The sequence below is a fragment of the Erythrolamprus reginae genome, chromosome 3 (assembly GCF_031021105.1).
Source record: "Erythrolamprus reginae isolate rEryReg1 chromosome 3, rEryReg1.hap1, whole genome shotgun sequence".
In the NCBI taxonomy this organism is placed as follows: Eukaryota; Metazoa; Chordata; class Lepidosauria; order Squamata; family Dipsadidae; genus Erythrolamprus; species Erythrolamprus reginae.
In genome coordinates, this window is record NC_091952.1 from 218,400,789 (window position 1) to 218,412,902 (window position 12,114).

Consider the following 12,114-nt stretch of genomic DNA (forward strand, 5'->3'; position numbering starts at 1 on the left):
GGATAGAACCTGGCAAACACTTTCCCCAATTCCTTATGGTTTATTTATTTATTTATAAAATTCATTTGCTGTCCATCTTGCATTCAGAAAAAGGTTTCTAATTGTATGGACGGAGTGGAAACTAGTTTTGATCCTAAATAAATGGAAATAACTTAATTGGGTTAGTGCACTATTATATTTAAGAGAAAAGTAATTATGTCACAATTACGATCTTTTAATACGTCAGTGTAACTGCTGCTACTGGCTTATTTTGTGAGTTGGATCTTTGATACTTTGGTTTTGCTATTAGTTTTGTGAACCATTTTTAGTTGGAAGACTGCAGAAAATGTAAATCTGAGAATTTCCTGGAGGGCTTTAGAGAATTGTAGTAAGGAAAGTGAAAGAACATCCTAACAAGTAATGTATGCTCTTTTTTTTCATTTTCAATATTTTAACTATTATAAATTATTCTAAGTCAATATTTCCTGGTGCCCTCCAGGAACACAAGATTCAACTCCATCTTCAGTCTAATATGCTGGTTAACACTGTGGGAATTCTAGTACAACATGGTTGAAGCACATAACATTGAGAGAAAACTGATTCAAGTTATACATCAGGTAATGTTCCTTTCCTATAAAATTTATTTCAGCCACTGATACCAACAGTATTTTTTATTATGAAAAGTATATATCAAAATGAGAGGGGGTCTTTAATTAGTCATATTATCTGTGGATATCTATTTATATTACACTTGCACCTGAATAGAAACAAGATAAGTAACAATGCTAAAATGGTTACTACTAGAGGAAGGAAGGAAGGAAGGAAGGAAGGAAGGAAGGAAGGAAGGAAGGAAGGAAGAAAGATATCACACTGGATCACCAGTATGATTCTTAAATTCATTATTTTTCATAGTAGTTTCAGCTTACATTTTTAAATTTGAACAATAACTTTACATATTCCAGAAAGAAAGTAATAAATTCAAAATCTCTGGGAACTTAAAAATAACACTGATATCAAGTAAGTACATACATAAATAGAGCAGCTGAAAATTACTCCTGTATAAAAAGTGACATAGATTGAAAAGTTAGACCAAGCTAAATAGATTCTGTATATATAGATATGTATCAGAGTTGGAGTCAAGTTTTACTTCCCCATTTAATATTTTCCCTGGCTTTTTTAATGAAATGCTGGAACTTAGTGTTTCATTTTTACTTCTGATAAATGTGTGGAAAATAAGATTCCTATGGCAATTTAGGGTAGAAAACAAATGTGGCTGACTGGCATTCACGTAGCACAGGAGTTTGACCCTTTTTGTACCATCACCAAATTTCTATTCTATTCAATATGAATAGAATATTCTATGCTATTCAAATGCATGGTTGGCTGAATTTAATGGCTGGCCAAAAATTGCGCAGGGGTCAGGAGAACATGGCCTCAGCGCTTTTGCCGGTCTGGGCATCAGCAATCTTGTAGGGTATTGCGAGATCACTGTTGCCAGTTTCACGCCTCTGCGTGCAGCCTTTTGCAGCTGGGGGCATACTGGGACGAGCCCTATAAATAGGGCTGTGCCTCAGGCATTCCTCTTTTTGTCCCCGCCCTCCGTATCTAACAGTGTGTCAACCACGGGGGACAAATAGGCATTTTTTGCGGTCTTAGCACTTTAGTTGTGACCGTTTTTCTGCCTATTCCACACTGGGAAGTGAAGATGCACTGGTTAGGGGGTATGGCACCTTTAATCGCAATTTGATAAATGGCTTTCCCTTTGGACATTGGGGTTGGCAGGTTAGGGTGGAAATGGGCAGTGGTAGCAACTGCGTGTTCTCCTTTAGGGCATCTTTTGAAAGATGATGGGTAGCCTCTTGCCTGGTGCCTAAGGTATTGCACGACCTGGGCAATTGGAGAGGGAGTGCCCTTGGGACTCACTTAGCCCAATAACTGGAAGGTGATTGGATGGTGAGCCCCCTCACACAAATGCTAAGGCGTAGCCAGGAACCAGGTGAAGGCATGGTACATTCACCTTGTTCAGCAAGGAACTATGCCCATAGTTGCCCAGGAAGGTAATTTGTACATTATTTCCGCCCCAAATTTTCTAGTAGCCTCTGCGGGTCCTGGTTATTGGTTGATAATCAGTTAAAGTTCATTTAACTTTAATAAAGTGACCCATTTAAACCCAGCTCTTGGTGTGCGTGTTCTTATCCCGCATCCGGCGCAATTAGAAATCAAAATATTCTAAAGTAATGTTGTACCAAGAAATCTTGTTTAAACTATAGAACTACAAGCACATATGTGTGCGTATACATTATTGCAAATTTTCAATAAAGTAGCTTTGGATCTAGAAACATGACAGTGTTTACATTAAATAATGGTTTATAGGAGCAAAGTATCCACTGGGTGGTTGTGGCTATAATTGTGAGTTTTTTTCACTTGTCTCTCTGAGAATACACTAAGGTAGTAACAAATACCCAACAAATGTGTAGTCACACAACTGCTGAAATGAAAGTGTGGTGTGGTGAAAAGAGACCTAGTGTATTAGCAATCTTGGGCTAAATCTCAACCTAAGAAAGAAAGAGAAATTCCAAAACATTAATGACAAGAAGGTAGATATTTCAGGGTCAGATTTTCAGGATTAAATTTTAAGATTATCTCGGGGGAGGGATATGCTTAGGCCTTTAACTTTGCATTCTGAGAAAAATGTTCAAATGGTTTCCAGAAACCCTGCAATAATGAATTCACTAATAAATGTGTGGAATTTTGGCTTATGAAGTCTCCAAAATTCAGCATATTAAACTTTTACAGTTTTGACAATACTGTTAGTGAGAGTTATTATGAGTTATTTTTTTCTAAATTGCACTGGTAAGGATTTGACACCAAGAAACAAACTTTGTATAGAATGTGAGAAAGTCTAATCATAATACTGTATATTGACAGTGACTATATTATGGTCCCATGTACATTATCTTGTTATTTTTGGAAGCTACACTAGTACATTTTCGTTTACTTAAATCCATTCTTAGAAAAAGTGTATAGCTAAAATTGCAAAGTAGATCTAACTATTCTAAATGCACCTTTTAGTCCATTAATGATGATCATGTGATAATGTAGGGGTATCAAATTTGATTTTATTGAGGGCCACATCAGGGTTGTATTTGACCTCAGGGGTTGGATGGGTAGGAGTGGCTGGGCTGGGCATGGCCAGCGTGACATCACTTGTGTCGGAAGCATCTGTGGTGGCCAAGTGCTAAGCCAGAACTTCCCTCAGACCCTCCCTCCCTCTCATTGTAATCTATCTATCTATCTATCTATCTATCTATCTATCTATCTATCTATCTATCTATCTATCTATCTATCTATCTATCTATCTATCTATCTACCTATCTATCTACCTATCTATCATCGATCATCTATATTCCTTCCCTCCCTCCCTCCTTCCTTCCTTCTCTTCTTTTTCCTTCTGTCTTCATTCTTCATTCTCCTTTCTTTCCCCTCCCCTCTTTCCTTATTTTCCTTCCTTTCTTTCAACATCTTCCCATCCTTTTCTTTGTCTTTCCTCTTTCCCTTTCTCCCTTCATTTCCTTTCTTGCGTACACAAATGCAAAAGGGGAAGCATTTCTCTTTTTGTTTTTGTTTTTTAGTTTGTTTTGCTCGACCTCTGCTAACAAAAATAGAGCTTGGGGGTGGTGGTGCCCCAAGCTCCGTTTTGTCTGGCAGAAGGCTGCAGGAGGCTATCGTGGACAAAAACGAAGCCCCGGAGAGCTACAGGCAGTTGTCCCAAGCTCCATTTTTGCTGGCAGAGGCTCTGTAGGCCAGTCCTTTGCTGTTTCTAGGGTAGCCCCATGGGCCAAATCTAAGCATCGCATGGGCCAGATCTAAGCACCCTGTTGGCTGGATCTGACCCGCCCTTGGGCCTTCAGTTTGACACCCCTGTACTAATGCAATGCAGATAAGGTTAATTTAGAAACATATGTGATGATGTTCCAGCAATTCCTCACAAGACTCAGAGTAAATATTTGATTTGTTATATGTAGGCTTAACCCAATGGGTTAAAAGCAAGCTTTTACTGAAGAATTAAACAGGCTTAAGATCACCAATAGTCTTTAATAGCATCAGGAAGAAACAGATTTGAAGAGAGGTGGTTGGTGGAATCAAATCAGAACACTGATTCTTTTTGAGCCCTGAGATTCCTATTTCTATAGTAGATTTTACCAAAAGCCTAAGATCTATTTACAATTTATTATGGTTTGTTGCATAGTCAGCCAAATGTTTAGACTGGATTTGACATTGTTATCCATCTATTGATCCATTCCCAAGGACCTGGGTAGGCAAATGTGTACTTTCAACTGTGTTAAATTAACATTTTAGGATGTAAGCTGTTCCAAGTAAAGCTGCTTTTTGCAATTGATCTATGGTGATTTTGTCAATACCAATGATGTTCAAGTGCTGATCCAATTGTTCTGGGATTTCACCCTAATATTGTTATTATCAAATTTATGTTTGCCCATTCCGTGGTTCAGTTTATTTCTTCTACCTGAAAAGGACGGATCTGGATATCTTTTCTTCCTGATAAATTAATGCAGCAGTTTTTATATTCTCCTTAATGATGGGCAAACTGACCCCATTAGTCGTCATGAGTTATAAATCTAACATTTTAAATTTGTATTAAAGTGCCCTGTGATATATCTCAGAGCAATTATGAATTTAAATTTAACTAATAATATAAGGTAGTCTGAGAGCTTTTGCACTGTGTTCTTTTTTATTTTATCTCTTTAAAAGTAAAAGCATTTCTGAGAAACTAGTAAGTGCTGCTCCCACTGCTAACTTTCAAATTGTGCCTCAAATGAGCAGGAAGAAAAGGATGCCCAAAAGGGAAGGCATTGTTTCTTCTCTGCTGTACATCTCATTGACAGAAAATTAACATATTCATTGGGTATTATTTCTAGGGACAGTTCTCAATCTACATTATCAGTGTATTCTAAGCAGAGACAGGTTACAAGCAGTGTGCCACAAGGGTCTGTTCTGGGTCCTATTCTTTTTAATATGTTTGTGAGTGACATAGTGGAAGGTTTGGTAGGGAAGGTTTGCCTATTTGCCGATGACTCTAAAGTGTGCAAAAGGGTTGATATTCCTGGAGGGGTCTGTAATATGGTAAATGATTTAGCTTTACTAGATAAGTGGTCAAAGCAATGAAAACTGCAGTTTAATGTTTCCAAATGTAAAATAATGCACTTGGGGAAGAGGATTTCCTCAATCTGAGTATTGCATTGGCAGTTCTGTGTTAGCAAAAACTTCAGAAGAGAAGGATTTAGGGGTAGTGATTTCTGACAGTCTCAAAATGGGTGAGCAGTGTGGTCGGGAAGTAGGAAAAGCAAGTAGGATGCTTGGCTGCATAGCTAGAGGTATAACAAGCAGGAAGAGGGAGATTGTGATCCCCTTATATAGAGCGCTGGTGAGACCACATTTGGAATACTGTGTTCAGTTCTGGAGACCTCACCTACAAAAAGATATTGACAAAATTGAACGGGTCCAAAGATGGGCTACAAAAATGGTGGAAGGTCTTAAGCATAAAACATATCAGGAAAGACTTAACAAACTCAATCTGTATAGTCTGGAGGACAGAAGGAAAAGGGGGGACATGATCGAAACATTTAAATATGTTAAAGGGTTAAATAAGGTTCAGGAGGGAAGTGTTTTTAATAGGAAAGTGAACACAAGAACAAGGGGATACAATCTGAAATTAGTTGGGGGAAAGACCAGAAGCAACATGAGAAAATATTATTTCACTGAAAGAGTAGTATATCCTTGGAACAAACTTCCAGCAAACGTGGTTGGTAAATCCACAGTAACTGAATTTAAACATGCCTGGGATAAACATATATCCATTGTAAGATAAAATACAGGAAATAGTATAAGGGCAGACTAGATGGACCATGAGGTCTTTTTCTGCCGTCAGTCTTCTATGTTTCTATGTTTCTCTAGGACTAAGTTTTCTTGCCCTCTGATGCATTGGTAAAGATTTTTACTTCAAGAAATATATTGTTTAAAAGCTTTTAGATCATCTTTTGTTGCTAAACGTTGTCTAAAATGACATTTTCTCTGTGGCCAAAGAGACTGCAAGCATAAAGACAGGGCAAGCATAAAAAACCCAAACCGAAACAATTCAGTTTTAAATTTGGGAAATTTCAGAGGATCATTATATATTGAAGTATGAGTCCACTCACAAATCAACAGATATTATATTTTGTGCCATCGTTGATCTTTATTACTATAGAAAAATGTCACTAGATATCTTTTATCAATCGGTCACTATTATCCAAGAAAAATACATGTTTGGATGATTATGTTCAAAAACATCCAGATGGCATTAAAAATCAGAATGTAAATTCGGATCTTATGTTAACGTATAATTATTCAGATGTATACTACTCAGTCTTCTTATTCTATAGCCTAAAGAAAGAGGGTTAATTCAAAAAATCCATTAAGCAGAATATTTTTGTATTTGAGTAAACATTTTTATTCTGAATGAGAATGTAATGCTGTATTTCAAAGGCTCTGATGCACTATATTGGAGTAGCAGAGTTATCTTTAATGCTTTTGTGGATTTCTCAAGGGAATAACTCCATCATTAAAGATACATATCATATTTATCACCCTTATCCTCTACTATTATTTTTCCTCATTTTAATTCACTTTTTCATTTCATTCCTCTATTTTCTATTTCAGTCTCTATTTTCAAAACAAGTATTTTCCAAGCCTCTTCGGAAATTGTAAATATGCAGTGTATTTAATACTGTTCTCATTAGTTATATATGAAAATAGCCACAATAATTCTATTATGTATTTGTTCTGTAATTTTAGTATAGCTTATTTGGAATTCTTCTGCAGCTTATTAACTAACACTTAGTCATAGCCTTCTTATCCCATATTTTTGATGTATAATCTATCACAAAATATTGTAATCTGTTAAGAATTCCAGGTTATGAATCCAGTGAGTTTAAGGGTGGTTCAGAATTTCCATTTTCCCTTGTAGAGGTGATGTCTATCACCTCTACAGCAATTTAAGATCTTAACACCATTAGACTGTGTTTTATGTGAGTTTTCTTTTCCTTTTCATTAGCCGAAGGCAAATCCTATGTTCTTTTTTCATGTATTTAACTTTTCAGGCAGATACCCAGGGATGGGTTACTACTGATGTGGGAGGCGACTGCATACCGGTAGCAGCCACTAGATTGCGCTATTTGCATTCAACCACTCCAGTGTCAGTCCTTTGGGTGCCTCCATCTTTTTTATTTAATTTTTGATATTTTTGCTTCCTGTACATGCACAGAAGCAAATTCTTGTGAGAGGATGCTCAGGCATGGGAAATTTTTGCTTTTCAGCAAAAAATTCTGAAATCTCGCACATGTGCATACATCTCCTTGTAAAATTTTGGGCATTTTTTCTTCTTGCGCATGTGCAGAAACAAAATCACACTGGAGATATGTGCATGTGTGTGTGTGGGTGCATGCAAAACTGGCCATGCTGTGCGTGTAGCACATCAGTAGCAGGAGATAAGATTAATCCGCCTCTGCAGATACCCAAATTAAAAAAATTGCATTGTGGATATGTATTAGGGGAGAAAAATAAAGTCAAGAGAACATTATGAACAACTATCTGGTGTTCAAACATGACATACAGTACATATTGCACATAGTCATCATGTTCTTCCATTTCATAGTTGGCAACATTATATGGAGTGTGGAAAAGAATGAAAATTAGTAAGCCAAAGAGAAAAATAAAACAAAAGAACTAAAGAAAGCAAAGGAACTATAATTAAAACCACCAGCACAATTTACTAAACCTTTTTATACTTTTCTATCTTTGCAGCCTATTTTACTTCTGTCACAAGAATATACTGCTCTATACATTTGTTCTTTAAAGTCTCATCAATTCAATCCAACCAAAATTGTATTAATCTTCCACTTCTCTCGACCCCAGCAGTGGGCTACGAGCTGGAATGCTAAATTGCGCTCGCCACCGCAGCTCCTAAGTTCTTGCAGGGCCGGTGCAATTTTGCTGCTGCACCTGTGGAGGCAGCAAAATCATGCACAGAGCCACAGGTGCACCCGTGTTTCGGCATGCTCGGAAGCAAAAAACCCTCACCGAAACACGGGCACACCTGCGTCTCCATGCGGGATTTTGCTGCCTCGACAGGTGCATCAGCAAAATTGCGCTGGCCCTGCAAGAACTTATGAGTTGCCGCGGAGAGCGCAATTTAGTGTTCCAGCTCGTAGCTCATGGCTGCTCAACCCCGTTTATTTATTTATTTATTTATTTATTTATTTATTTGTTTGTTTGTTTGTTTGTTTGTTTATTTATTTATTTATTTATTTATTTATTATTTAGATTTGTATGCCGCCCTTCTCCGCGAACTCGGAGCGACTCACAACAAAAATATAAACAATCGTACAAATCCAAATAGATTCAATAAATTTAAGTATTTAAAATAGTTTTAAAAAGAACCCCCCTATATTAACAAGCACACACACAAACATACCATACATAAATTGTACGTGGCCGGGGGAGGTGTTTCAGTTCCCCCATGCCTGACGACAAAGGTGGGTTTTAAGAACTTTATGGAAAGCAGGGAGAGTAGGGGCAGTTCTAATCTCCGGGGGGAGTTGGTTCCAGAGAGCCGGGGCCGCCACAGAGAAGGCTCTTCCCCTGGGGCCCGCCAACCGACATTGTTTAGTTGACGGGACCCGGAGAAGGCCCACTCTGTGGGACCTAATCGGTCGCTGGGATTCGTGCGGCAGGAGGCGGTCTCGGAGATATTCTGGTCCGATGCCATGAAGGGCTTTAAAGATCATAACCTTTAAAGGTCATAATTCTTCCTTTTAAAATTTGTTGTTCAATTTCACTGTATTCATTCTCTCTACTGTATGTGACCAAACCATCTGCATCATGGTCACTCTTTCAAACAGTATTTTTGCTCTTTTTTGGTTTGAGGAAACTCACTTAAATATTCCCCTGTCACTGTATTCAGTATCTGCATTTCTCAGGCACACCCAGCTATTCTATACAACAAAATTGACAGAAGCATTACTTTATATACAGCCATTTTTCCTTGACGTTCATTCCTATTCTATCAATTGATTGATATACCTGACTCTCACAAATTGGCTTGAAATGTTCCTCATAACATAAAGTATATTACCTGCAATCTTTCTACAAATATTTGCACATTTAAAATTTCCCAATCTTTCTATTTTTAGTAAACTTCCTAATAAGGTACTAATTTATCTACTTGTGCTATTTAATTTTTTAAATTCTATGTAACTTGCAGTCACTCACTCCATTTTCATTGTGTCAGGCGCAGCTACTTTGGTCTTTGATATATTGATTTTCAATCCACATTCTATCGTGCATTATACAATCACTGCAAATCATTTCAGTTCTCAGAAAACATTGCATCATTTGCATATCTCCTACATTAATGTCCTGAACCAATATAGCTGTAAAATCAACATAAGCATTCTTTACACATTTATCCACAAATACATTAAGACAAACATCATAATCTTTGTCTTATTCCCGATGTTGAACATTTTACTATTCTCATACATGTTTTATTTCTATCATATAAAACTCTTATCAGCTTATGATCCAAGGTTATTCATATATTATTATCTGCTATATTATGTTACAGACATACAATAAACAGCCTTCCTTCAGTCACCAGAACAGATGTGGACTAAGTGTAGACAAAAAACTATGGGTATGCTAGAAAACTGGGAGAAATTATGGAGGGAACATTACAAATTGCATGGGGGAGTTGAGACACCTTTCCCCCAGGCTTTTTATATTTTATGTTTGGTATGTATGTGTTGTTTGGTTTTTAAATATGATAGGGTTTTATATGCTTCTTTTTAATATTAGATTTGTTTCGCTATAATATTGTTTTTTATTACTGTTGTGAGCCGCCCCAAGTCTACGGAGAGGGGCGGCATACAAATCTAATTAATAATAATAATAATAATAATAATAATAATAATAATAATAATTATTATTATTATTATTATTATTATTATTATTATTATTATTATTATTATTATTATTATGTCAGTACAACACAGCAAACAAGATCACTATGCTGGATTTTGTATTTCATCACCAGTCGGGCGCTTCCCAAGCATCTAGAACTGCGTGATGTAGCGGTGAATTATGTTTGCCAATCCCAGTAAAGCAGCCTTTTGCAATTGACAGATGGAGATTTTGTCAATTCCGATGGTTTTCAAATGTCCGCTGAGAGCCTTTGGTACCGCGCCCAGCGTGCCAAGTACCACTGGGACCACTTTCACTGGCTTATGCCAGAGTTGTTGCAGCTCGATTTTTAGATCTTCATATTTCACTAATTTCTCTAGCTGCTTCTCCTCAAATTTTTATTTTTATTTTTATTTTTATTTTTATTTTTATTTTTATTTTTATTTTTATTTTTATTTTTATTTTTATTTTTATTTTTATTTTTATTTTTATTTTTATTTTTATTTTTATTTTTATTTTTATTTTTATTTTTATTTTTATTTTTATTTTTATTTTTATTTTTATTTTTATTTTTATTTTTATTTTTATTTTTATTTTTATTTTTATTTTTATTTTTTTATTTTTTTTATTTTTATTTTTATTTTTTTTATTTTTATTTTTATTTTTATTAAATTGACACTATTGGCATCGTATAAAGAAAACCTATACAAAATGTTCTATCACTGGCATTTTGCCCCAGCCAGACTTGCAAAAATATACCCTAATGTACACCCAACATGTTGGAGGTGTAAAATAGCTCAATGTACAAATTATCATCTGCTTGCCCAGTGACAAAAAATTTTGGGAAAATTTTGGAACATGATTAAGAGCTGGATAAAAGAAATGATAGAATGTGAAGTAGAATGAATACCAGAAACAAATTTATTAGGGATTGTTAGAGGGCAACATACAAAAGCAAATCACTATATTATTATACACATTTTAACTGCCATTAGACTATCCTTCGACAGACATGGAAGGGCAGAAACCCCTCACCAGAGATAAACAAGATAATCAAAAAAATATTGGATTGTGGAGAAATAAGTAGACTTACTTTAGAATTACAGAACCATCAAGAGAAAGAATTCTTTACTGTGTGAAAAAAAATCTATAATTAGCTCCAGAAAACAACAACAAGTAATCCTATAAAATTGCAAATATTAATATAATTGTAAATAAATAAATGTGATAAATTGACATAAATGCACAAAGACCATACATCAATGACCCAGAAATGTAAAAGATAAATATGTTTATGTGTTTTACTTTTGTTTCTGTATTTCTCTTTATTATTTTAAAAATTGAATAAAATTTATTTTAAAAACAGATGCGGATTTTACACATGTGAAATAATTTTCATAGGTACACCATATGCAAACCACTTCCATATTTTAAGATTTAAAATATTTAAGTTACACTATCTATGCCTGCAGCTTTAAAAATTTTCATGGCATTTATGACTTTCTTTTAACAATTTTTGAACATTAACATTCATAACATTATTTTCAATTTCATTCCTCAACATTACTCTTATTCCCTTATAAGTCTCATAAAAAGTTTCTTTCTACCATTCCCTCAGTTAAGTTTCATCTCCCCAAATTTCATCACTTTCATTTTTAATTTTATTCAATTAGCTTGAGGCTCTTAGTTTCCTTCACCCATTTCAATAACTAAAAAAAAAAAAGAATTCCATCAAATTTGTTCTGCCTTTTCCTTTCCACCTTTGATATTAACCATTCCTTGCTCTTTTGACTTTGACCGGAATGATATTTTTCTTTATATACATAATATGTTGCCTCATTTTTGGCAGCTTTTATATTGTTACTGTTGTATCCATGGCCCCTTTCATTTCATCATAATACAACTAGTCCAACATGCAGCCGTGAGAGCCGTGTTGGAATTACCCAGGTACTCCCACATCATCCCAGCACTCTGTGAGCTGCACTGGCTGCCGATTGGTCTCTGAATGCAATTGAAGTGTTGGTTATCACCTATAAAGCCCTATATGGCATTGGGCCAGATTATTTACGGGATTATCTTCTGCCTCCTGTGTCCCAGCGACTGGTTAGGTTGCACAGA